Raw genomic sequence first — 23626 nt, 5'->3', positions numbered from 1 at the left:
TATTAGCTAGTCACCTAACCCTGTTTGCCTCAATTTCCTCAACTTTCAAATGAGCTGGAGAAGAAAATGTTCATTTCAGTAGCATAGCTAAGAAAATCCTCTACAGGAGTCAAAAAGAGTTGGACACAACTAAAACAACTAATGACTGGGGAGACAAGAATGGTCAAAGGTAGTGTCATCCAATATAAATAATATAAGATGAAGGGTGGCTATGTGGCACAGTGGATAAAGGACTGGCCCTGGAGTCAGGAGTACCTGGGTTCAAATCCGGTCTCAGACACTTAATAATTACCTAGCTGTGTGGCCTTGGGCAAGCCACTTAACCCCATTTGCCTTGCAAAAACCTAAAAAATAAAAATAGTATAAGATATAGTTAGAGTTAGAAGATCTGTGTCTGAATCTGATATTAGAATCTCAGAGTTTTTTTTTTCCATCTCTAACAGGGAAATGAAATAATTATATTACCAATCTCTTATGTTGGAAGGGAGAAGGAATGCTATAAATATCCAATATTATTATCATCTCATCTTTTTAATAAGCAGAATTGGTCCCGAGATCAGTCACTCTCCTACTTTTTAAAATTTTGTTTATTTAAAACAATTGGGGTTAAATAACTTGCCCAAGGACACAGCTAGGTAATTATTAAGTGTCTGAGGTCGGATTTGAATTGATTCCAAGGCCAGTGCTCTATCCACTGGACCACCTAGCTGCCCCTATCCCTTTATTTTTAATCTTCAATGAGCTCATGCTCAGGTAGATAAAACAATAGCTTTTTGAAGTTTTATAAAATATTAGGATGGATATTCAACCTCTGTAGGCTCACTGAAAGCATCATTGATTCAATTCCAGTAGTAAACAGGACAAGGATAATACTCTTGATCTTCTCTACCAGGTCTCTATATTTTGAAATTTTCCATTCTCTATAGCATAGAGATTATGCATATTTAGTATGGAAGGAAACAAAGAAGGAAGGAAACAAAATCACCAGGCACTTTACCAATGTTATCTCATTTTGATTCTTAAGTGAGCATGGAAGAATTATTCACATTTTGTAGTCGAGGAAACTGAGACAGATAAGTTATTTGCCCAGGGTCACCCATCAGGTTCTAGAGTTGAATTCCATTCTTTCTGACCATAGACCTAGAGATCTATCCATGGCACCCCCAGCTGCAGGGGTAACATGATCAGACCAGCTTTGGGGATTTGGCAACTGAGTGAGATTGGATTGGAATGGGAAGATAACTTAAGGCAGGGAAGCCAAGAGAAAGCTATTGCAAAAATCCAAGCACAAGGAAATAAGGACCTACACCAAGATAGTGGTTCTGTGAGTGGAGAGAAGGAGATGTATATGAGAGATTCTGTGAAGGGATGTGACAACAAATTAGATGTGTGGGATGAGAGTGAGAAGGGAGTCAAAGATGACACCTCAGTGGCAAGCCTGGATGACTGGAAGCACAGTGGTATCCTTGACAGCAATGGCAAAGTCAGAAAGAAAGGAAAGCATTTGGGGGAAAAATAAAGATTTCTATTTTGTGCATATTGAGTTTAAGATTCCTTAAGAACATCCCACTTGCAATGTCCAAAAGGCAGATGGTGATCTGAGAATGGAGTCAGAAAAGTAATTAGAGCTAGATGGATAGATATGGAAATCATCTGTAGAGAGACAATAATGGAATCCACAGAAGCTGAAGAGGTCACTAATGAGATGTTATATAGAGAGGAGAAGACCTAAGGAGAGCTTTGGGAGATACCCCAGGATGAAGATCCAGTAGGGGAGACTAAAAAAATGGAAGTCTAAGAGGGAGAGAATGAGGAGAAAGCAGTGTTACAAAAACCTAGAGAAGAGAAAGTACCCAGGAAAAGAGGGTGATCCACACTTTCAAATGCTCCAGAAAAATTTAAAAGGGCAGAAATATGCTGAACCAGCTCAGACAGGATGAAGAGCTGATTGTTAAATTTTCCAGTGTGAGCATTTATAATTCAGAAGTTGGCAAGTGCTAAGAATCAGGGCTTGATTTATTGTTATGTTGATGGTCTAGACTTTAGAAAGTAATAATGAAAAATGTTAAGAATGCACATTAGATTTAAAAGTAGGATGATCCTTTCTTTCTTTCTTTTTTTTTAGAAAAAAAGCCAGTTATTCAACATTTACTAGTGCACTGCTGAGATTGAAAATTGAGGCAAGGACATTGGATTTTACAATTAAGGGATTATTGATTAGCAACTTTGGTGGGAACAATATGGTTAAATGATGAGATTAGATGCCAGATTGCAGAGATTTGGGAAGAAAATAAAAGGATGTGAAACAGAGGCAGCTAGTGTAAGCAGCTTTCTCAAGATATATAAAATGATAGGTAGCAGAGATCATCAGATCAAATGAAAGGTTGTTTTTTTGCTTTGTTTTTTAAAGGATAGAGGAAACATAAATGTGTTCCTAGACAGTGGGGAAGGAGTCAAAAAAATAGGGTGAGATTCAAAATTAGAAAAATAGTGTGGATGATAGAATGAAAAATCTGTTGGAAAAGGCAAGAGGGAATGGTATAGAGAGCACATGTTGAAAAACTTGACTTGTCAATGAAAAGGGTCATGTCTTTGTATGAGAAAGGAGTAAAGGAAGAGATAGTGGGGCTTCAGAAAGGGGGAAGATGTCTGAGAGATGTGAGATGAAGAGGAGGGGAGAAGAGGAAGGTCTTGGAAAATGACTTTTTTTTTTCACAAAGGGAAAGGTCCCTATGAGGTTATCACAAAGGCAAGTCCCCTGCTGAAAGGGTAAGGGTAGAGTCCATATGGTGAACAGGATAGCAAATTGATGATAAAGAAGAATAGAGATTGACTTGTAGCAGTGAAGCCTTGATTGAAATTATGTAAAATAAATTTGTAGTGGACTCAAATCAACACTTTCCATGAAATTTTCTCCATCTCTTCTCAGAATGTCAATAGGAAAGAAGGAAGCAGATGGTGAGAGCAATCCAAGGTTGGAATCTGACAAAGGCATAATTGTCTATAAGACAAGGATTACTGATGATATAGCACTGAAATAAACTTTCATATAGTGCTGACAAGTTTTATAAATCATTACAGCATTTGATCCTTACAACAATCCTGTGAGATAAGTGCTATTATGATTACCATTCAACAGATAAGGAAACTGAGGCAAACAAAGGCTCAATGACTTGCCCAGGATCACACAGACAGTATGTCTGTGAGGGCAGATTTGAACTCAGATGTTTCTGGCTCCCGTCCAGCATTCTGTCTAGAGTGCTCTCTGTCACAAAGGATAAATCCTGTAGCATGCTTCTGGTTGTTGTTCAGGCACTTTTCAGTTGTGTCTGATTCTTTGTGACTCTATTTGGGGTCTTCTCGGCAAAGATACTGGAGAGATTTGCTATTTCCTTCTTTAGCTCATTCTTCAGATGAGGAAACTTTCTATTGTATATATACAACGTATATCAGGATGTTTGCTGCCAAGAAGAGGGGAAGAGAAGAGAGGGTAGTAGAAAAATGTGGAACTCAAAAACTTGCCAAAGGGTGAATGTTGAAAACAACATTTGCAAGCAATTGAAAAAATAAACAGATGAGGAAACTGAAGCAAAGAGGGTGAAGTGACTTGCCCAGGATGATATAGCTAGTAAGAGTCTGAGACTGGATTTGAACACAGAAAGATGAGTCTTCCTATTCCAGGTCCAACAAAAAATTTTACCATAGCTCAATGAGATTTCTGCTACTTCCAAAAGTACTTCTGTAAATTTTTAATCTGTTTATCATGTGTTCTACACATGCCCATCCATCCTCTTCCTCCTTTAATACTTATTTCTCCTTCCTTCAACTTCCCATAGTACATTTTAGTCTGCAACCATACAATTTTGCAAAAGAGATTTCATAAGGATTACAGAATTTAGCACTGGAGGGCAACTTAACTTAAAATCATTAATCTCACTTCCTTATTTACAGATGAGAAAACTAAAGCCCAGAAAAGGCATATGACTTGGTCATATAGCTAATAAAAAAAAAGTGGTATCTAAAATCTAGGTCTTCTCATTCCAAATATAGTTGGGGGGGGGTGTTTCTGCTATATTTGACTTCCTCTTGACTTTGTACTGTTGAATGTCACTATCTAAATGTTCTGAATGTATGTCTGTGTGTGTGTGTTTGGATTTCTCTACCTCGAATGAAAGCTCTTGTAGAAGAGGGCTGCCTCCTTTAGTCCTGGGTCCATCCCACAGGGAATGAATAGACAAGGACCTGTAGAAGATTCCCCTTCAAACTTTCATCCCTTCCAACTCAAGGAAAGAGAACTTACCTTCTCTGGACTAGTAATAATAACAATGAAGGCAATAGATAGCATTTACATAGTGTTTCATTATTTGCCACACAGTTGGCATCTCATGAGAATCTTCATCTGTAAAACAAGAGGAATAGATCAGATACTCGCTCACATCCCCTCCAGCTCTGAAGATTGTGAATTCATTTTATGAGCTATAAACATCATGAACTTGAAAAGATCTGTTCCTCTCCTGGAGGGAGAGATAAATTATTTAGGGGAAAGCCAGGGGCAGCTGGGTGACACAGCAGCTAGAATTCTACAGACAGACCAGGAATCAGGAAGACCTGAGTTCAAATTCAGCCTCAGACATTGAGAACTTAACCTAATTGTCTCAGTTCCTCAGGGAAATGGCAAATTACTCTAATTATCCTTGCCAGGAAAAACCCAAAAGGAGTAATGAAGAGCTGGACTCAATTGATTGCAATAAGATGATGGTTAAAATGATCAATGAAGCAGCATAGTGAGACAAATAAGTGGGATCATGGATAGAACACTGGACTCAAGGGAATCATGAAAACCTGAGGTTAAAGCCTTTCTCAGAAGCTTGCAGACTGTTTGACCCTGACAAGTCACTTAACTGTTCCAAGCCTCAGTTTCCCCATCTGTAAAATGGAAATAACAAGCATCATCTCCTTCACAGAGTTATTGTGCACATCAAATGAGATGATTTTTAAAGTATTTTGTAAGTCTTAAAGCACAATGTAAATGATAGGTATTATTATTATTATTTAAAACAGGCCTCTTCTTTGTAGGCCTTGCTGGATGTTTCCAATCCCTTGGCCAGTTCCATTTATACAACAGCAAGACTGGATTCTTTTGCCAGGAAATAATGAAAGGCCATACTTCTTTCCCTGAATCAAGTTGTTATTGTCGAAATGCATTATTAATGATCAGGGCTGCAATCATTTATAATATGGTCATCACAAAAGCAGCTGTTACCATTTACACATAGTTCTCTGTGAGTGTGTTATTAAGGTAATATTTTACCATGCATGGGACTGGCTCAGGGCTGCATGCGTAATGCACAACTTCAACATATCCCCTACTCTCTTCTTAAAGGTAATCACTCCATTCCCTTCTTCAAAGAGAAGCTACCCACCAGGGGAGGGGAAAAGAGAATAGAAGAAGAAAATAGGAAACCATGAAAAATGGAACTGCAGGCATAAATTACATTTTTCTTATCTTTTCTTCTTCTTTTCTTTCTTCTCTCTCTCTCTTTCTTTCTCTCTCTTCTTCTGAAATGAGAAATAAAAATGCAGAAAGCCTTAGGAGTCTCATAACTTTCCCATTTTTATTTAAAAATAAACTTGCCATCACGGCTGTCAGTGCTCCTATACATGGAGCAAGAGTTCCAGCCCCCACAGCCCAATATTTATACGATTGAAAGTAAATGTTCTAAAGTGAAAAAAATAAATCACATTACAGTCTCATAGAGGGAGCAGAAAACTTGCCAAAAAAAATAGTTGTGGAAACACAATACAAAAGTCTCACCCAGAGCAGCATTCCTAAGACCCAAAATGTCAGAGACCAGAAGGATGGGAGTTGATGAGGAGAATGGAGACAAAGATGGCGGGTGTATGACTTATCAATCAGGTGAATTTAATGTTTCCTGTCTACCTGACAGGGGAACCTGATGAGTTAGTGATATGAAAAGAAGAGGCATCAGGATCTTTCCTGTGTCTGTGGACTCTCCGTGTCTGTTTATGTAGGAAAAGTGAGTAGAAAATGATGCCTCAGCAGCAACTATTAGATAGAACCTTCTCCTCTCAAGGATTCAGTCCTCCTGACTGAGCTTCTTTATCTTCGTTAGGTGTGATGCTAACACTTTGCAGAAAAGATTTTCTGGAAATACTGGACCTCTCTAAGACTTCCAGTCAACAGCTGAAAGAAGAATCATCATTTTCACTAAGTGGGAGAAGAAAAAGAAAAGTCTGGAGGGGCTATTTAGTAATGGTCTTCAGAGTTGATTATTTCATATTGGATAAAGAATTTTCATATGGCACATAATGATGACTTCTATAAATGGCTTATTGACCTAGAGCTTTGATTATTTCTTAAGGTAGGCAAGATCCCAGGTTCAGCTGAGTCATATATTTTTTTCCAAATACTATGAGAACAGAGTCTTACAGAAAGAACTCTAGAGACCTGAATGGTTTAGAAAAGATACTTGCTTGGTCCTAGGCTAGACCAAATGACCTCTAAGGGCACTCCCAATTCTGAGATTTTATTATTCTGTATCTTGGGTCTGTTCTATCAACTGTGGGTTCTAGGGCAAGTTACATCATATCTCTGCCATCTTCCTTTTCCCTAAAATGAAGGATTAGAGTCAATGACCCCTAAGGAACATACCTAACTACAATCTTCTACAATTCTTTCTATTGAAGACAAACAAAGAGGAATCAATTAAAACTATAGTAAAAGAAATTATGGTGAGATTCAAGGAAGACCTTCCCAACAGTAAATGTTAGAAACTGCTAGAACAGGCTCCTGAAGGATATATTCAAGACCAAATATAGTCCCATCTTGTCTGGAATAATTTTGTTATGATCTTACCTCAAGGGAACAAACTGGACTAACTGATTTCTAGGTAGACCTTCCTTCAGTCTGCAACAAATATATATATACGCTTCATTCCCAACAATCTCTGTGTCCTCCATTAATTGGATTTCCCAGTAAAAAGTAGAGGAAGGACAGAAAAACATTCTCTCAGGGCCATGAGAATGACCAGGATTGCAGTGCATTGCCCAGCCCCAGGGTCAGTAATGGGGAGGTATTAGTCATCTTTCTCTTTAGACCTAGGCTCCATTATTTTTGCCGGAAATGTGAGAACAGCTCCCACTAATAACATGTGGAATCACTTCCAACTATTTGCCTTTCAAGTCAGCCTCCTCAGGTCGGGTGACATATCTCGTTTAACAGGGGGTGCCATTAGAGAGAAGATTTAACGTGTGGCTAAAAGCATTTGTAGCGGGAGCTGTGGGTGGGTTCCTTTTTAAGCTTCTCCCAGTGCTATTGGGTTTTGTTCTCTTCTGAAGGAGGTCGATGATTAACTCTCCCCTGCCCAGAACTTCCGCTGGCATGGGAAGGTTGGCATGTTGCTGCAATAGAGATCTCCACCCACCCTTCTTCTTACCTTGTCTTCATTAGTCAATACCTGTTTTATCTGAAACCTGGGTGATGTTTAAAGCCTGGATCCAGGGGAACGAACAGTGATTCAGTTCAGTTCAATTCAGTCCAACACACCTGTAACAGGCTGATTGGTGGGAGAAAGAGTAAAAACTGAACTAACTATTTCACTGACCTCAGGGCATGATTCATATTCTGCTCAACCATCAAAGTTTACCTAGTAGAAGCTTCTTGGCATCTGCCCTGCTTCCATATAATTCAGGAACTAAGACAGCCCAAATCTAAATTTAGAAGAGATATCCACCCTAATGAGTGAGACTGTCTGGGGTTCACTTGTGATAATTTATTACTCTCTGATTTTGCTCATAATCCCTATGACTGCTTAGATTTCCACTCACCATGCTACTCCCCTTCTCTAAGGGCTGTATCTCTCCTTTAGAATAGATGTTCTTTGAGGGCAAGAACTGATTCGCTTTTGTAATTATAACTTCATCTCTCACCACTGAGCCAAGTATAGAGTTAGAATGGGGATGGGAACTGAATCTATGATTCCATTAATATCAAGGATACCTGGATGAGGAATTCACTCTTCCAATCCAAGTCAACACCTTCTCTGCATCTTAGAGTGGAAGAGAATTGCTGAGAACACTGGCAGGTTAAGTGACTTGCTACAACTGGGATTTAAAACTTGATTTTTGATAAGCTGCTGAAATAAAACAAAAAAAATAAGTAAACAACAACAAAAAACCCAACCATGATAGCTATTTTGGTGTAGAAGACCCAAGTTCAAAATTAGAGAAGAGGTTAAAAAAAAATCCTTTTGTATCCCCATGAGTAATATCAAATAGTCACAAGCAAAAAGTCTTGGAAGAACTTAAAAAGGAATTCAAAAATCAAATAAGAAAGATAGAGGTAAAATTAGGAAACATATAAAGTCAAGCCAAGAAAATTATGAAAAGAAAGTTAATCAATTTGAAAAATAAAGTTGATTTAGTTAACATGTATAGAAGTTGGGACTTGAACTCAAGTCTTTTTGACTGAAAGGTGAGTTTTCTATCTAAGAGTACATATTAGCTTCTTTAAAATGTTTGCTGAGGAACAGCTAGGTAGTGCAATAGATAGAGTACCAGCCCTGGAGTCAGAAAGACCTGAGTTCAAATGTGACCTCAGATACTTAATAAACTAGCTGTGTAACTTTGAGCAAGTCACTTAACCCCACTACCTTGCAAAAACCAAATAAAATAAAATGTTTGCGGACTGGCTGACTGATTGCCTGGGTTCCAGGAACATAAAAACCATACAAACCTTAAGTGATGGCCCCAACACTTTACACAGATTTTTAGTGTGTATGAATTCAAACCTACACTGATCAGCTGGAATTCCCCACGTATTCCCTATCTGGGCACTTTCTCAGAACAATGATAGCCTCAAAGGAAGAACCATAAAACTTACAACCAAAAATAATTGTGTCACACCTACATTTTGCACCCTATCACTTCCCTCTAAGTCCCAATTAAAATCTTGCTTTCTACAAGAAGTTTTCCCATTAAGTATCTTCCCTTTGTTATTTCCTATCATCAAGTATATAGGTTACTTTGTATTTTTGTTTATTTGTATTTGTCTCTTCCTTGAGAAAGATTAATTAGATTGTAAGCTCCTTGGGGTCAGGGACTACCTTCTGTCTCTTTTTCTTTCCCCATCCCTGATGTCATGGTCTTCTAGAAAACATTCATTTTTTCTTTCCAGGTGGGTGCAAATGATCATCCTGGAAGCTACAGAACAGCAGAAAGCATAAGACCCAGATTTAAAGATGAGAGCTTTATTGATCTTGTTCATTCCTTTGTAATAATAATAATAACAGTAACAACAACAATAATAATATTTTGTAGCTTTAAGATTTGCAAAGTTCTATATATGTGTGATATGTAAGATAAAACATATAAAGAGCTTTGCAAACCTTAAAATCACATAAATGTTCATCTCATTTGATTCTCAAAACAACCTTGGGAGAGTAAACATTCTTATTTTCCCTATTTTATAAAAAGGAGAGATTAAATGATTTTCTTAATGTCATATAGCAAGTGAGTGCCTGAAGTCTTCCTGAGTCCAAGTCCAGTCAGTACTCGCCAAAGACACTGCCCTTCCTAGTCCAGCCCATAGTCTGATTTCTTTCCCTCTCTGTCCCCATACCAGAGGCAGGTTCATTGTGGAAAAGAGTGATCATAAACTGCTTTTTACCTTGGGATAAAAGACAAGAGAAAATCAACCCATTTTTAAATCCCTCCCACTGACACTAAGCCTGGAAGGCAGTTTTTCACTGACTTTTTTTTTTTAGGTTTTTGCAAGGCAAATGGGGTTAAGTGGCTTGCCCAAGGCCACACAGCTAGGTAATTATTAAGTGTCTGAGACCAGATTTGAACCCAGGTACTCCTGATTCCAGGGTTGGTGTTTTATCCATTATGCCACCTAGCCACCCTTCACTGACTGTTGTTACATTTTTCCCATCCAGGCTAAATTCAAAGAGTCTTCTTTATCAATGATGTTTTGAAAGATCATGACAAGACTCCTTTCCAACCCTTTTCTAACAGTCTTCCCCAATAGAATCACAACTAACCCTAGTCGATTGGAACCCCTTCTGGGCAGCTAGTTGAAGTAGCCAATGGAGTGTTGAATTTAGAATCAGAAAGACCTGAGTTTGAATGCTACTTCAGACACTCACTAGCTAGATGATGCTGGGTAAGTTATTGCCCTTGGTCTCAGTTTCCTCATCTGTTAAACAAGGATAGTATTAATACCTACCTTGCTGGGCTATTGTAAAGATCAAATGAAATAATATTTTGTAAAGTGCTTTGTAAATAAGACAGCTTATTATTTCTGGAGAAGCCTACAACTGCCAAGGGGTCTTAGCAACTTGGATCTGCCAGGAAGTCTTGGATTGAATCAGATTCTGTGCAGAGAATCCGACAAGGGGGGCCCTCTTTTACCCTCATATGAATCTCCCTTGCTATTGATGTTTTTCCTTCATTCTCAAAGAAGACCATGACATGGGGGGGGGGGGGGTAATGCCATGACAAGCACATGAATTGGATTTGAGTGAGGAGGTGCTGTGCTAAGTCACCAGACTGGCTTTCTTTTTCAGAGTCATCTAGGTCCAGGGGCCAGATATGAATCAGGACAACTGGAGATAGCTCTGGATGTGAAGCAATCAGAGTTAAGTGACTTGCCCAAGGTCACACAGGTAGTAAGTGGCAAATGTATGAGGTTGTATTCAAACTCCCATCCTTCTGACTCCAAGGCCAGTACTCTATCCACTGCACCACCTAGCTGCCCTTTCCCTGATCAAAACTGATCAAAATCAGTTCTCTTGAAACCTGTGCTTTGAGTACTCAAGTGTTTAGTTCTTTGTGTCCAACAAATCAACTCAATTTAATTTGCCATATATGAAATGCCTTTTAAATGGAAGAAAGTCTAAAAGCAGCTATAGATTCAAGAAAGAAAATAACAGACCCTGAAACTCCAAAGAGCTGAAAATCTACTGAAGGGAGAAATCAAACCATTATGTTGAACAACACCATTATCCTTTTGTTTTTTTAACAGATCCAACTGACTTGCTAAGAACCTGGTTGGCAAGGGAAGATACCCCTAGAAGCCATTGTAAGGAAAGAAAGGTATTAGTCCCTGTTCCCACCTACAACTGCATCAAGACCCTCCTTACTCATAAAAATAGCAGATATGGATATAGTGTTTTGAGGTTTATGGAGCACTTTCCAAGAATTAATCTCATTTGATTCCCACTAAAAGAAAGAGAAGCTCTGGGACTTGCCCATGGTTACTAGAACTGGCAAATTTAGGGTGCAGAATTTGAACTCAGGTCTCTACTGACTTCCAAAATGTTGCTTTTTCCATTGGGACAGCAAATTGCTTTTCTCACCATCATCCCTATGAATAAGGCAGTATAAGTATTAGTTTGCAGTTGAGGAAACTGAGATTCAATGATTTGCTCCAAAGTCACACAGGAAGAGTAAGGATTCACACTCAGATCTCTTGACTCCAAATCCAGGAGTCTTTCCAGTATGTTGTGATAGCTCTCCTGGATGATGACATCAGAAACAAGAAAGAGATGAAAAGAAGAAGGGAGATGCTGGAGAATGATTCCAAACTTTATGGAGGCAGGAGGAGAGGGCAAGAAGTAAATGTCAGTGTTTTCTGAGAAGAAGGGGTATCCTTCTCTTCCTAGGCTGCTGATGACGTGGGGAAAGAGGAAAAAGGAAGGAGGCAACTCTGCCCACAGGGGTTGAGCTATATTAAAAAAAAAGAAAAAAACTTTCTTGGAAGATTTCCATCCAGATCCGGTATCTGGAACTGGTGGATGAGACAGTACTAGCACCAGCTGACCTCACCAACCCCCTCATAGTCAACAATTCAAACAATCAGGAGATTAAAGGAAGACAAGCTCTCTCGCTCTCTGTCTCTGTCTATCTTTCGGTCTCTCTGTATGTCTCTATCTCTCACTATCTCTTTTTCTCTGTCTGTCTCTCTCATTCTCTCTCTCCCCCGCCCCATTTGGAAAAAAGCTCTCTAAACAAATCTCAGTTGTAAGGGGATGGGCCTCTTCTGAAGTGTTAAGCTAGGGAGTGGGTAGAGAGCTGAAGAGGAGGCATGCCGCTGCCTGACTGAGATTAGTTTGGCAACCACTCCAAAGAGCAGCCCTTCAATCGCCCTATTTGTCTGAGCCCTCAGAAGCCCCTGCTGCCTGCCGCTCGCCAGGCTAATGGGTGGTGAGCACTCGGGGCCATGGCCTCTGTCTGCAGCTGGCTGATGGTAGGCTGCTTTGAAGGCAGGCTGGGAATTTGGCTTCCCCAGTTACATGATAGGACATGGATGACTAAACTCATCCCCCCAATTCTACCCCCGTCTACCAGTGTCTGTGGGCATTCAAAGGAATCACAGAATCTCAGGAATCTCAGAGGCCACATCTGAATAAGAATCTCATCTTATAACATACCCAACAAGTGATCAGCCAACATTTTGTGTGGATACCTCGCGTCCGGAGTTCACTACTACTTGCCTCCTCAAATGATCTACTGGGTTTGGGGACAGCTTCAACTTTTAGGAAATCTATCTTGTAGCACAATTTAATTTGCTTCTTTTCAGCTTCTGTCCCTTGCCTCTCCCTCTGTTTTATGGAATGTTGTCCTTCATGTCCTTCATGACAGGGGTGAATATGGCATAAGTGAATGTGGGATGGTGGGGAGAGGTGGTGGCCAGGATAAGGAAGACCTGAGTGAAGGGGCTGAAGAAAAGGAGTCACTGCCCTTCCAACCACTTCCCCTGCAGCTGTGAACTTGCTAAGGTAGTTCATCTCCTTGTGCTATTGCTCCCTTTTCATAGCCAATGGGAACCCAAAAAGGAAAGCACATCATCAGTGTGCTCTGAGTAGCAGAAGAGCCAGAGGAAAAGTCTAACCAGAGACTTTCCTAGACTGAAAGATCACACATATCCCTGTACCAACCACTGCTAATGAAAAAGGATGAACTCAGGATTCCCTGGGACTCTGGAGATCAGCAGATCTCTCTCTCGGGCTGAAAGAAACTGATGGGATGCCCTCCCCCCCAACTCTTCCCACCCCAAAGGTCCAGACAAATCCTTTTTGGGGAAGAAGGGGAGAAGAGTGTCAGGGGCACTAAGAACAGATGTGAAATGCTACGGATCCAGCCCTAAGGGGAGAATGTGGACAGAAATGGGCCAGTGGGAGAGAGAGAGGAGGATGTGTGTAGGTGTACCTTTGCTTTTTTGCAGCAGTCTCTGTGGACTTCATGAGGCAGAGAGAGAGAGAGAGAGAGAGAGAGAGAGAGAGAGAGAGAGAGAGAGAGAGAGAGAGAGAGAGAGAGAGAGAGAGAAGCAAAAAGAGAAAGAAAAACAAAACAAAGGTGAAGGAGAAAGAAGAGCGTGAGGCTGCTGTGTTCATCTCCAAATCAGTTTCTGCTGGTGTTTCTAATCACCCAGTTGCAGCTCCAGCCGGCTCATGCCCTGCAACCACTCCCCAGGACCTGTCAGCATCCTGACAGTGATGACGCCTCTGATGAGGGCAGAGCGGAGCCGGGCCACCGGACGGCCGCTCTGCCGGCCCAGCGCCGGCCCCCCGGCTGCCTCGGCACCCCCGGCTGCCCGGGCCCCCCCGGCTGCCTCGGGGCCCCCCCGGCTGCCCGGGCCCCCCGGCTGCCTCTGCCCCCCGCCCAGGCTGCCCCCCGCAGTAATGAGGACTCGGCGGGATGGGCTCCGGCTATTTTTATGCCTTTTGCCCGGGCTGCGGGCAGGGCATTCTCCCCCGCCCCGTCCGCCGTGCGGCCCCAGACTTCTGTGGAACTTGCCATGCTCCTCCCTCCCTTGGAAGCTGCCCCCGGCCGCTCCCAAAGCCTCAGACCGGGGAGGCCAGAGCTACCTGTCCCTCCCCTTCCCTCACAGCTCCCTTTCTGCTCTTGAACTCTTCACCTGGGAAAGCCAACAGCTGAGGGGAAATCCCTGAGACCCGCTCTTGTAAGGACTCTGGGAGGGAAGGAGGGGAGGCCTTCAGGTCCTAGAACCAGGTCCTGGCAGCCATCTCCAGCTGAACTGCACATGTGGCCCCGTATTGTCTGCCCCGACTGATGAACTCCTCCCCTTAGGAACCCTATCCCAAACCCACCCTGCCACCTATTCCCTGGAGAGTCATCAGCTCTGTCTCTGAACCTTCTGAAACCTCACCTAAAACCCCTCCTGCGTCTACCCTCTCCTCTGCCAAGCACCTGCCCCTTGCAGCTGCCAACTCACTTAGGCAGCTCATCTCCTTAGGCTGCCCCTCCCTTACCATAACCAATGGGAACCCAAACAGGAAAGAACAAGGTTTTCCTTAGTGCTGAGTGCTCCAGCAAGGCTAATAGAGTCCATTGTGGTATTGAACTCAAGGCAAGGTCAGTTCCATGCTGAGAAAGAGAATCCACAATCTTGAGCACTATTTACTTCTTATGTGATCTTGGGTGACACTTCACCTTTCCAAGCCTCAGTTTCTTCATCTGTAAAATGAGGGCATTGGGATTAGATAACCCTTGAGGTATCTTCTAACTCTAAATCTGTCATGGGAGCCGGGCAGATGCAAGGGTTAGATTCAGGCTCTCATCCTCCAAATGGACTGGAAAGTCTTTGCCAAAAATGACCTCTCCTGAGTTTGGGGTACTGAAGACTCCTGGGCCTAAAAGTCATAATTCCAGACTTCCCCTCTAATTTACTTTAGAACCTTAGACAAGTCACCACCTCCCCCTCTGAGTCCCAGTCTCCTCATCTGTGAAATGAGGGGATTGTGCTAGAGTGATCTCCAAGGATCCCTCCAGCTCCAAGATTTTTATGATTTTAGCTCTGATGGTGTTTATCCAGCATCTCCAAACTTATTTAATTTTTAATTGTTCTAGGTACTCCCCCAAGAAGATGGGAAGGTCCCTAAAATCTAAGTGATTATGATTTATCCCCACCCTACCCTCACAAAGAGCCTAGAATGGGATAAAGAAAGAAGCAGGTGGTCAACTCAAAATTAACATACATTAAGTGCCCACTGTATACAAGGGACAGCACTAAGTGTTGGTGATTCAGACCCTGCCATCAGGAAACTTTCAATCCATTGACATGATTTATTGTCAGACTCTCCCAGGGAAGCCATCCCCAAGGAGAAAGCATGTTTCCAGACATGGGGACTTTCCTTCTTGCTTCCCTGGCTAAGGGGAAACCAGGCATTGTGGAGAGCTACGGAGGCTCGGGATCTTCCTTTTCTGTGCTCTCTGTTTTCTCCTGTCTCCTGGATCCCTGTAGGTTTGTGGGGCCATTGACTGTGTCTCTCGGCAACAGCAATCGGCTGTCGCTGGGCTGGAGCTTCACCCTATGCTGCGTTCATAAATTAATCTCCCGGGATTAGATTCTGTGTTTTAGTAACACTCCCGAGGCATTGTATTTACACATTAATAATAAAAGAAAAAAGCGAGACAAGTTCTGACAACTTTCAATAACATTCAGAAATAAAGTGTGAGGCGCAGAAGTGTCCAAAGTTAATTAAGACCGTTTGGTGCTGGCGGGGGCAGGGAAGGGGTGCTTGACTTCCTCCGACAGGTGCTATTTCTGAAACCCAATTTCCCTGTTTATAAAGTACCTGATGCCTGCAGGAAAGGAGAAATAAGAAGGAGCCTGATGAGCTCAAACTTTCCTTTGTAGCCACGTTAGAAGGATTCCCAATGTTTGTGGCAGATCTCAAGCCACAATTCCCTGTAGGGTTTGGGGGACAGGGGATTCGTGGGAAAACACATCTAAGCATACACATATTTTTAAAAAACATAAACCCTAAACATAGGGTTTCCAAGGACAAGACCTGAACATCCCAACCCCCTTCTCCTTGGGGTTCTGATGCAACTTTCCACCCAGTAGATTCATGCAGGGTCCAAAGACAAGAAGTCAAGAGATGAGTAGAGAATAAAAGTGGGAAAAGGCAACTTCCATTTAATACTAGCCTCCAGTCACATGAAGATTACTAGCAGGTGTTATACTAGAACTATAGGATTCTAATTCTTGTTAAAAGAATTTAATAAGCTTAAATGTCAACTGGGGTAGCTGGAGTCTGGAAGACTCATTTTACTGACTTACTAGCTATGTGACCCTGGGCAAGTCATTTATCCCTGTTTGACTCCGTTTCCTCATCTGTTAAATGAGGTGGAGGAGATGGCAGACCACTCCAGTGTCTTTGCTGAGAAAACCCCAAATGGTTTTAACCCAGAGTACTTTCCATTATTTTATGTCACCTTTTTATCCCAATTTAGGTCCCTAGTTGACCCTCTTGGGTCCTAGATTAGTCAGTAGTTCATATTAAGGGGAAACCATAATGCTCTACTTCAAAGCTGAAAATCGGTTACACCTGGAAAGTAAAAAAAAAAAAATGATTGAACAACAACAAAAATGTCATCTAGTCCAACCCTCCACCCTTTGCAGGAACCTATCTCTATAGCATCCTTCAAAGGAGGTCATCAAGAAACCGCTGAGATTATTTAATCCAACTTTTTCCATTTGACAGAGGAGCAAACTGCAAATTCAGGTCACTTCAGTAATTTCATACTATCTCTTACTCTAACCATGAAGCCAGTAAACAAAATCAGAGCAATAGGAAAACTCCAGGGCAGCTAGGTGGCACAGTGGATAGAACACTGGCCCTGGAGTCAGGAGTACCTGAGTTCAAATCCGGCCTCAGACACTTAATAATTGCCTAGCTGTGTGCTCTTGGGCATGTCACTTAACCTCACTGCCTTGCAAAAAACACAAGGAAAACCCCTATAGACCATAGGCAACCTATGAAAAAAATAAGGCCCTCAAAGTCAAGGTAGAGGAGTTGTGATAAATAATCCCTTCCCTATTCATTTGTACCTCCTTTTGCTTAATGTAGGCCTAATATTTATTCTGTTTCACAGGTTGCCATGGCCAAACAATTTGTCAGCATGGTCAACCTACTGTTAATAATTCTCCCATCCTTATTCTAGTTTTCCATTTGGATTGTTGAGGTGCTAAGATATTGAAAGGTTTTTAAATGAAGGAAATCATAGAAGAAAAATTCCAGGGTATTTAGCCCAGAAAAGAGAAGCTGATAAAGGGGAAAGGCAAGACAGACATCTTCCAATATATGTAGGGCTACTCTGAGAAAGAGGAATTTTTTCTGGTATATTTCCAGATGGAAGAATAAACAAAGGCACATTTGGGGGATTAATGCAAGGGAGAACTTGCTAACAATTAGCAAGTTCAAAATGAGTGCCATATTCTTTAAAAGAACTTGATAAACTGAAATACATTTTGAAGAGGACAGCTAAGAAAATGAGAGTAGAGATGATGTCAATTAAGGAAGTGTAGGATATTTGATTTAGAGCTGGAAGGGACCTTAATTGCCATCTCACCCCACTTTTTCATTCGGAAAATAAGGAAACTAGGGGTCATGAAAAGTGAGGTGACTTGCCCAGGGTCACACAAGTGATAAGTAGGAGTGGCAAGATTTTCATGCAAATTCTCTGAAGGCAAAGCCAGTATTTTTTCCACTGTACCCCACTGCCTGTTTAGCCTGCTGATGAGGAGGTTTAGGTGGAACATGATAGCTGTCTTCTAGTATTTAAAGACCTGTCATGCAAAGGAAGAATTACACTCCTTCTGCCAAGCCCAGGAAGGCAGAACTAGGAGTGATGGATAGAAGTTGTGGAGAGGCAGGTTTCAGTTCCCTGTAAGGAAAAGTTGCTACTGGCTAGTTCCATAGCCTCCTCCAAGGGCCACGGGTTCTCCATCACAGAAGATGTTCAAAAGAAACCAGGTGATCATTGGCTGTGGATGCTGTAGACAGAGATCTCAAACCAATGACCTTCAAGGAAGGTGGGAAACAGATTAATTGTGTTGGGAAATGTTTAACAAAATAAAGAAAAATACAATACAATATAGAAAATGTTAATTTGTGGTTTTCTAAGTCAATATAAAGCCCACAGGGATTGAGATTTTATTTGTCTAGAGAGGGATTCCTATTCAATTATGTTTTGAGTTTGGTGGCCTTTGTCTCTTCCAGCTCTAAGAGAAGGAGAAATTTATTCCTTCACATCTTTCAATCAATCTACAATCATTTCTCAAATACTACTGATAGGGCTCAAGTTAAGGCTGAAAGCCCACTTATGGGGATGCCTGCTTTTAGTAGGAAGCTGAATTAAGGTTCCTTGCAATTGTAAAAGATAAAGTTCCCTTGAAAAATAATCCAGGTTCCCCCCTACCTACCCACATACTCCATTCTGATGAATACCTTGATCTAAGTATAACTGGACCCCATTCCATTTATAGATTTCCACAAATTGACTCTGCAAACAATTTACACGAAACAGAAGTACTTAAATAGGAGTCACAGTTTTCCAACAAAAAGCTCAGCTACCTGTCTACTCAAGGAGAAGAAGCTACTGGGGTAGATCATCCCCTGGACTAACACATCCATCACCAGAACTCTGCTCTCTCAGGACCCCATGTTTGCAATGGGGCAGAGAGGAAATCCTGAATGGCAATGAATACTTGAAAAATACTAAGAAGCAGCCAAAATAGTCCATCCATTGACTGAGTCGCAAAGAGGGCCATTAATGCTAAGCTACAGCCAGTGGAACACAGAAAACGGCATTAAAGGATTTACTTTTCCTGACCATAATTCACAGTTAATGTACATTTGATGTTTAATGTATGAACCACAGGTGACTTCAAACTTGCATGGCCTTTTCTAAATAGTGTTTTAATCTAAGTTTTAAAAAAAAAAATTGAGGTTCATACACTCAGTCTGTCAGACAAGAGGGAGGGGAAAAAAAGACAGAGCTAGGTGTGAGAATCCAATGTGGGAGCAGGCTTTTGTTCAGTCCTTTATTGAGGTTTTACCTCTAATCTCTCCCTTTTTGATGCAATTTAAGATTAAGGAAATGAAAGGCAAGGCTGACTGTGAACGGTTTTACAAACAGGACAGCCAAGGGGCCTTCAGAAGACAGTTTTGTAAAAGGCTTTGGACTGCAATTCCCAGAAAGGACAGAGGCTGGAAGGCTGAGTAACCCCTCCTCCATGATGTGTGTGTGTGTGTGTGTGTGTGTGTGTGTGTGTGTGTGTGTGTGTGTGTCTGTGTGTGTCTGTGTGTGTGTGTGTGTGTGTGTGTGTCTCTGTGTGTGTGTGTGTGTGTGTGTGTGTGTGTGTGTGTGTCTGTGTGTCTGTGTGTGTGTGTGTGTGTGTGTGTCTGTGTGTGTGTGTGTGTGTTTTGGCCAGGTCCAGGAAGAGATGGCGCTCATGTCTCCTTTTCAGGTGCAACTGATTTTCAGCTTTGAAATAGAACAACATTATAGTTTCCTCTTAATATAAACTACTGACTAATCTAAGACCCAAGGGGTCACCTAGGGTCTTAAACTGAGATAAAAAGGTGACATAAAATAATGGAAAGTACTCTGGGTTAAAAGTCAGGAGACCCTGGAAGTAATCATGTGTCTCTCTTTAATTAACTGTGTGGGAAGAGGCAGCTAATCACCATCCACAATTTTGTTTCTCTAAGAGAAATATAGAGTCAAGGAACCTGGGTTTTGTCCTTGCCACTTTCTTCTACATGTGGCAGTTAGGTGGCAAAGTAGTTAGAGCAATGGACCCAGAGTCAGGAAGACCTTCATTGAAATCCTGTCTTGCTGTCTTATCTGTGTGAACTTGAGCAAGTCACTTAATCTAAATCCCTTCAACTACAAAATGGAAATAATGATAGTACCTACATCCTAAACTTGTGAAGATAAAATGGGATCATATTTGTATAGTCCTTGGCATAGTGCCTGATATATAGTAAGTACCATATAAAAGATAGCTATTATTATCATTATTATATGTGACCTCAATTTCCACATCTACAAATGAGTGTGTGGACATAAATAGCCCCTGAGGTCTCTTCTAGCTCTGGATCTATGATCCTCTAAAACTAAGAAAACTATTAATTAGTAAATGTCCACATAGAATGTTGTATCTTACTGTAATGGAATATTATTAGACTACAAGAATATGTGGAATAAAGAGAAGCATGAAAAGATATGTGAACTGATGCAAAATGAAATATGAAGAATCAAAATGGCAATATGCAAAATTATTTCAGAAATGAAAACTAAAAGAATTCCCAAAACTTAACACAGTATAATTATAATCATCAAGTAGGACCTGAAGAAAAAAGAGAAAATGTACTTTCCATTTTTAATTTTGGGTGTGAAACGTTGCATCCATGTACTGTTAGATTCAATTTTTTTTTGTTGGCTACTTTTGCTAAATGACTCTTACTCCTGTCTATATTTTTTGTTAGAAGAGATGACTCAGTGGAAAGGGATATTTTCAGAAATTAAGATGATAAAAAACAAAAAAAAAAAATAACAAGAATTTTTAAAATAAATCCAGATTGTTTCTCTCGCTATTCACAAAATGAGGAGTTTGGAACTAATTATTCCTAAGATCTCTCTAATTTTTAGTATATCCTGGCAGTGAATATAATACCAACTAAATATCTAAATACTGAGGCTCAGGCAAATTTAGGTACTATCCATCCTTTTCTACCACCTATACCTTTTCCAAGATGAATGTAAGACCAAATTGCAGGGGACAATTTGGAGGAATTCACACTCTAACATAGATAGCAGCAATATATTAAATAATATTCAGACCACTGCATGCATCCAGAGAAAATAATGGGACAAAGAGAAAAGAATTGAATTTAGGATCAGAAGCTTTAACCATGAATCTCACTCTGACACTTCCTGCCATGTCACCCTGCACAAATCCTCATTTTCAAAATGAATGGGTTAGACCTGGGAATCTCTAAAGTCCCTTCTAGCTCTAAGTCCTAAGATTCTAGGAAATAAGGAAACTACGAAGCTTTATGGGTAAAATTTTGGAATGGGAGTCAGAAGATCTGAGCTGGAATCTCAACTTTGCTACTTTTGTATGACCTTGAGAAATCGATCTGCTATCTAATTTAATGTACTACAGCAAACCCTTTGAGAATCACTGAACCAGTTGACTCCTAAAGGTCTCTTCCAATTCTAATATTCCATAACTCTGTTATCCATATGTTGCAGAGGAGGTCATTGGGGACTCAGAGAGGTTGTCACTTGCTCATTGCAGAGCCATTTATCTGGTTAGTTAATTAGCCAGGCTAGTATATGAATCTACTTCTTCAGGTTCCAAGTCACCCAATGCTCTTTTTACCATATCAGCTGCCTTTTAAAAGAAAACCTTAACAAGAGAGTAGTGAGTTATCCCCTGTCTTCTTGTCTTCTATATTTATGAGATTTAGAGCCAGAGGAAAGGATTAAATCCCAAATTGCTGAAAGGGTCCAACACACCCTTCTGAGTCTTTAGATCCAATCTTTTTCCTAGGTGTATCTCAAATTCAACGGTTTTTTTGGTCAAAAATCTACAGAACAATAAGTTTCCACAATTAACTTCTTGCCATTTCCATCATCCAGAGGTATCTCCTTGTGCCTACACTTGATTAATCACTGAAGACAAGCTAGGTATTGCAGGGGATAGCTTCAACAACAGCTTGTTGTTTAATCTATTAGTCATCTCTGACTCTTCATGATCTCATTTTCTTGGCAAAGATATTAGAGTGTTTGCCATCTCCTTCTCCAGTTCATTTTACTGATGAGGAAACTGAGACAAACAGGGTAAAATGACTTATCCAGCATCAGAGTAAGTATCTGAAGGACCTCAGTTAAAATCCTGCTTGCTAGCTGTATGATCTTAGACAGTTTCTATAACCTCTGTCTGATTTGGTTTCCTCATCTGTAAAATGGGGATAATAATAATGCCTATCCCACCTCAGAGCGAGGGGAGAAAAAAATGAAATAATTTTGTAAAGCACAATTAAAGAGCTATATAAATGGTACTTTCATTACAAGTTAGGGTGAAAGAGCAGCCAAAAAAATCTTGTTTTATTTAATAAAACTTAGGGTAAAAGTAGAGCAGGCCAAATTTAACAAATAAAGAAAACAAGATACTCAGAATTTGGATTACAGTTAGGTTGATATGAGGTGCAGTGGATAGAACACTGAGCCTGCAGTCAGGAAGATTTTTTTCCCCTAAGTTCAAATCTGGCCTCAGTCACTTATTAGCTATGTGTCCTATGGCAAGTTACTTAACCCTGTCTGCCTTAGTTTCCTCATCTGTAAAATGAGCTAGGAATCTTTGCTGAAAAAACCCCAAATGGGGTCACAAAGAATGAGACATCTGAAAAACTACTGAAACAATAAGTAATTTTACATATCAAAATATGTCTCTAGTAATCCTATCCTTCACCTTCTCATTCTCCACAATTTTTCCCTTGTGTGCAATTTTAAAATGGGACAATATAGCTCTCTTCCTTCCTCCAGAATCTCAAAAGAAATTGATTGTACCATCCCTGCCACCTTCTCTGTTCCTCCTTCCTCTCAGGCCCAATAACAGACTGAATTGTTTAAAACATAATTATTCTCATCCTCTCAATGAGAAATATAAAGTCAAAGGACTCTCCCTTTCTCTCACAGACGTAGACCATTCAACCCACCATTGGGAAGTTACTTATTTCAATGAATTGTTATCTCCTCAATGGAATTATTCTTTCACCTGATGCAGGTTAAAATCATCTCTGTCCTTCTGATCCTATATCATTCTTGTCCATGTCTTTCCAAAACTTAGCTGATTCTATGGAAAGTTTGAGTTCAAAGGATGTCCTCATCCACTCCACTTGATTCAATAGCTACTCAATCAAAATCCAGTCTTATAATAAGCTTCCTCACAGTAGATAATGACTCTTGATTATTTATTCCATTAAATGTCAACTCTTTAGCACAGGCTTTCAAGTCCTTGAACCAATTGGCCTGACTCTCTTCAACATTTTTATCAATGACTTGGATGAAGGCATAGATAATAAGCTGATCAGATTTATGACTGGCACAAAGCTAGCAACAGCTAATAGTTTGGATAACAACCTACAGATCCAAAGGATTCTTCAGGGTAGAGCAATAGTCTTCATTGGGTAGAGTTAATGGGGTAAAGTTATCTTCCACAACTTCCTCCTCTTGTTTGCTCATCATGGAATGCAGGTGACCCCTAATTCCTAAAGGATATTTAAGTGGAACACAGACTCTGTTAGGTTCAATCTTGCTGAAAAGACATCAAGATTGTTCCTCACAAGTATCTAAGTACTCATCACCAATAGGACTTAGTGATAAATCTGTGGGCCAAGGAAACCCATTAAAAAAAAAAAAGAAAAGAACAATTCAAAATGACCCTTTTTTTCCTTCTACAATGTGAAAGAGTGGTGAAAACAGGGGCAGAAGGGTTTAAAATTGTATTGCTTTTAGACTACCCCAAAATAGCATTAAGCTATTAATAGTTTTTTTAGGTTTTTGCAAGACAAATGGGGTTAAGTGGCTTGCCCAAGGCCACACAGCTAGGTAATTATTAAGTGTCTGAGACTGGATTTGAACCCAGGTACTCCTGACTCCAGAGCCAGTGCTTTATCCACTGTGTCACCTAGCCACCCCAAGCTATTAATATTTTGGCATGGGGAGGATATGTGGAACAGTAGAGTGTCCCCATCTGGAGTCAGGAAGATTCACATTT

The sequence above is a fragment of the Macrotis lagotis genome, chromosome 1 (genome assembly GCF_037893015.1).
Source record: "Macrotis lagotis isolate mMagLag1 chromosome 1, bilby.v1.9.chrom.fasta, whole genome shotgun sequence".
NCBI classification, from domain to species: Eukaryota; Metazoa; Chordata; class Mammalia; order Peramelemorphia; family Peramelidae; genus Macrotis; species Macrotis lagotis.
The sequence above is the reverse complement of the archived record's forward strand: the minus strand, read 5'-3'. Positions refer to the sequence as shown.